This window comes from Myotis brandtii, unplaced genomic scaffold (assembly GCF_000412655.1).
Source record: "Myotis brandtii unplaced genomic scaffold, ASM41265v1 scaffold1162, whole genome shotgun sequence".
Taxonomy (NCBI): domain Eukaryota; kingdom Metazoa; phylum Chordata; class Mammalia; order Chiroptera; family Vespertilionidae; genus Myotis; species Myotis brandtii.
In genome coordinates, this window is record NW_005354021.1 from 191441 (window position 1) to 196264 (window position 4824).

A 4824-nucleotide genomic window follows, 5' to 3' on the forward strand; every position below is an offset into this window, starting at 1 on the left:
ATAAATAAATAAATAAATAAATTTTAGGACAAAAAAAACACACACAAAAAAACAAAAAAAACACAATGGTTCTGTTTTAGTTTGACATTTGATATTCGAAGAAAATATTTAGTTCAGTTTCCTGTGGCAATAGACACCTGAACTGGTCTCCCTGCCTCCAGTCTTATCCCTTTTAATCTATCCTCCACAAGGCTCTCAGAGTAATCTAAATTGCTCTAAAATGCAGAGCTAATGTTTTTGCACTGCTACAAACCCTTTTCATCCCATTTCCTTAAGATAAAGATTAAACTCCTTAGCATCTCATACAAAATTGTCCTAATATGGTCTCAGCCTAGTCTCCAACTTCACCTCTCAACACTTCTTACCACAAAACCTAATCACCTGGCCACACCTAAAAGGCTTTTTGAATGTCATTTCTTCACCTAGAACAGTGGTCGGCAAACCTCGGCTCGCAAGCCATATGTGGCTCTTTGGCCCCTTGAGTGTGGCTCTTCCACAAAATACCACGTGCAGGCGCGCACGTACAGTGCGATTGAAACTTCGTGGCCCATGCGCAGAAGTCGGTTTTCGGCCTGGGCAAGTTTATTTTGAAGAAGTGGCATTAGAAGAAGTGGGGGGTGGACATATAGAGAGGATGAACGAAAGGAGATAGATGAAACAAGTATACAAGACGAGTGTGGATGGGAGAGTTGGAAGGGGTCTATCTCAGCGAACGTACCTCAATCAGGTTGAGGATGTTTTTAGCAAAGGCCAGCTTAGGAGTACCCTAATTAAGTTAATAACAATGTACCTACCTATATAGTTTAAGTTTAAAAAGTTTGGCTCTCAAAAGAAATTTCAATCGTTGTACTGTTGATATTTGGCTCTGTTGACTAATGAGTTTGCCAACCACTGACCTAGAACATCCCTGTATAATCTTCTAGGGCTGCCATAACAAAATACCACAGACTGGGTAGTTTACATAACAGAAATTCATTTTCTCGCAGTTCTAGATGCTAGAAGTCCAAGATCAAAGTGCTGGTAGATTTGGTTTCTCCTGAGGCTTGCAGATGGCCACCTCCTCCATGTGTCCTCACATGGTTTTTCTCTGTGTTTCTTTTTGTGGCCAAAGTTTCTCTTATAAGGATACCAATCAGAAAAGATTATGACCTACCTTAAAGGGTTCAGTTTAACATAATCACTTCTTTAAAGGCCCTATCTCCAGATACAGTCACATTCTGAGGTCATGGAGATTCGGGTTTCAACATTTAACAAGAATTCTGGAGGGACAGAATCCAGCCCATAAGAGCCCCTCTCCTTTCTTTGTCCAGGCCGATTCTCATTTATTTTTCCAAGACTGGCCCAAGCCTTCCCACCCTAGGAAGATCTCAGTGCTCTTTCTTTATGTTCCCACAGCACCTCTGTATGATGTCCTCTGTATGCTGCTGTCCTGTCACACACTATCACAATTGTCTCTTTCCCTCTTCAGACTGTATTTCTTAAGAGCAGAGACAAAATCTCTAGCACTTAGCACAGTGTTTGGCCCCTTCAAGGTATTTAATCAAGATTTCATTACTGAAAGTATTACAAAAGCATGGACTTGAAGACAGGCAAATGTGGGTTCAAGTCCTGGCTCTATCATTTAATAATCTTGTGACTTTGGGCAAGACACTAAATGCTGAACTTCCATTCTATACAAGCTAGTTGTAAAGATAAATGACCTAATTATAATTTTTTAAAAAATCCAGTTGTGGTTTGGTACACAGCAGATGCTCAAAAAATGTGAAGAGTAAAGATTCTGAGATTGCCTGAGGTTAACACCCAATTTTACCACTAGGTAGCTGAATGGCCTTAATTATGTTCACTTATCCTCTGCTTCAGTTGCCTATCTATAAAATCACCTCTTCCATCTGACTCACTTCACGATTATGTTCACTTATCCTCTGCTTATCTATAAAATCACCTCTTCCATCTGACTCACTTCACTTAGCATGATACTCTAAATATTCATTATGCTGTCACAAAAAATTTCATCTCTTTTTTTTATGGCTAAGTAGTATTCTAGTGTATGTATGTATGTACCACATCTTATTTATCTCATCATCTGTTGAAGGATACTTGGGCTGTTTCCATGTCTAGGCTACTGTAAATAATGCTGCAATGAACACAGGGTACATATATCTTTACAAATAAGTGTTTTCCATTTTTTTGGGTAGATACCCAGAACAGGTATTGCTGGGTCGTATGGTAGCTCTATTCTTTGAGGAACCTTCATACTGTTTTCCATAGCGGCTGTACCAATTTACATTCCCATCAGCAGTGTATGAGGCTCCCTTTCTCCACATCCTCTCCAACACTTATTTGACTAATTGATAAGAGCCATTGTAATGGGTGTGAGATAGTATCTCATTGTGGTTTTGATTTGCATTTCACTTATAGCTAGTGTGAGTCAGATGGAAAAGAACAAGAACCAAGAACCACATGATCTTACTCACATGTGGGATATAAAACAAAAAGCAACAAACAAAACAAACTCCTTGATACAGACAACAGAATGGTAGTTTCCAGAAGGGAAGAGAAGTGGAGGGAGGACAAAGAAGGTAAAGGGAGTCAAATACGAGGTGACAGAAGATTAGATTTTGGCTGGTAAGCACACCATAGAATGTATAGATGTTGTATTATAAAGTTGTACAACTGAAATTTATGTTATTAGCCAGTAAATATAATTTTAAAACTACCTCGTTGTGCTTCTGTGAGAATAGGTTAATACAGGTAAAGATTTAGATGGGTATCTAATAGGTAGTAAGCATTATATAAATGTTCCCTATTATTACATGAACACTGCAGATCTGAACAAATGACTGGAACCCATGCATAATTTAGTTCTTTCCATTATTAAATCATTTAAAATGTATTATGTACTTTAATGCCTCAGATTTCTCAACAACTAAACAGTATGGTAACTAAAGAGGTTCAGAAATTGGTACAGATGATATAACAGAGCTCAAAATAAACATGAAATAATATATTATCATCATCTGTCTCATTTCTTATACTGTTTTTTAACATAAAGGGGTGGAGAAGTAAACATTTTAAGAAACAAGTCTTTCTACTCTTAAAATCTATAGATATTAAGCATTGTCAGTGGAGAATAATGCTCCTTGGCTCGTATTTCCAACTGTAGATTCACTAAAACTTTGAACCAGAAAGGACCTTTAAGGTGAAAATCCAATCCTATGTCTTACATAAGTAAACTGGAGTGGATTTGGCGTGCGCTTTCAGGATCTTAATGAGTAGCTCTCTGGGGGACCGGAACTGCAAGCAGAAAGAACAACTTGTTCAAAAGCGGGGTTTGGACTTACTCTAGATGTCCAAAGTGTGTAGAAACCAGTATTGGGAAATAACACTGGAAAATGCCTTCAGGATAATTTCTGAAGGAGGTCCCAGATACCTGACCCGTAACTCTGGAGCGAGGCAAATCTAGGTCTGAATCTCCACTTAACGTCTTTGAGCCTCAGACTTGGCGAAAAAGGGTTATCGTAGTGATTGAGCGGATGTATGCAGAGCTCCTAACCGGGGTGCCTGGCAGATGGAGAGCACCCAAATGTTTGTTCTTTCCAACCCCTTCTAGCATAAGAATAAAAACCTACAAAATGACAAAACACCGTCTTTCATAAAGTGTGCGCTTGCTGAATGTCTGAGGCCTGCTGAACGTTACTTAATTTTAAAAACAGGAAGCTGAATGAATGCCGAGATGGTAAAGTGTCCGCATCCTGCCCTCTCTCACCCCCAACTGTCCTTCACAGTCTGTTCTGAAGTGTCCCGTCTCCACCCTCAACCTGCTATTTGGAGACCCCGGGGGCTCGGACATGCAATTCTACAGCGACTATGCATATATTTAAAACTCAGAGCCCATTTCATTTTATTCCATTCTAGCTTGACGAATTGCCAGTGAACGGTCACTGTTTTTGTTTGTTTGTTTGTTTGTTTGTTTATGGCTCAGAAACTGCACGGTTAGATAAAAGGTTTGTGGGCAAGCACCGCTGTGACCCAGAAATCTTTTAAGTGTCAGGGATGATCTTCATGCCAGTCCTCCAATGGACAGCGGCCAGGACCCATTATGTGCGCTGGAAACTGAAGTCAACCGTCTCTTTGGAAAGACGTGTGGTGTCTTGGCTCACAATCCATCCCAGAAAAGTCCACCGCAAATTCACCCAGAAAGAGCTCTTTCAACGCCCGCCCCTCGGTTCACAGCACAGATGGCGAGCGAGGCTGCAGGTCCCGCCGCCGGACACGACGCCCTCATCGCTCAGGGGCGGGGGCTGGACGGACAAGGTCCGCAGAGGAGAACGCGGCCAGCCCTCCGAGGAGGGGGAGCCCCGAGGCCGTTCCATTCTAGGCTTGACGAATGCCAGTGAACGGTCACTGTTTTTGTTTGTTTGTTTGTTTGTTTGTTTGTTTATGGCTCAGAAACTGCACGGTTAGATAAAAGGTTTGTGGGCAAGCACCGCTGTGACCCAGAAATCTTTTAAGTGTCAGGGATGATCTTCATGCCAGTCCTCCAATGGACAGCGGCCAGGACCCATTATGTGCGCTGGAAACTGAAGTCAACCGTCTCTTTGGAAAGACGTGTGGTGTCTTGGCTCACAATCCATCCCAGAAAAGTCCACCGCAAATTCACCCAGAAAGAGCTCTTTCAACGCCCGCCCCTCGGTTCACAGCACAGATGGCGAGCGAGGCTGCAGGTCCCGCCGCCGGACACGACGCCCTCATCGCTCAGGGGCGGGGGCTGGACGGACAAGGTCCGCAGAGGAGAACGCGGCCAGCCCTCCGAGGAGGGGGAGC

General features: G+C 42.3%; 1 protein-coding gene across 1 annotated transcript in view; it reads right to left on the reverse strand.

Moving 5' to 3' along the window:
* TRAK2 (trafficking protein, kinesin binding 2) overlaps positions 1 to 3286 on the reverse strand; it is a 64775-nt gene extending 61489 nt beyond the window's left edge. The window contains exon 1 of the mRNA XM_014528671.1: positions 3225 to 3286. The gene's annotated coding sequence lies outside the window, so the exon portion shown is untranslated. The remainder of the gene's footprint in view (positions 1 to 3224) is intronic.
* Positions 3287 to 4824: the final 1538 nt, after the last annotated feature.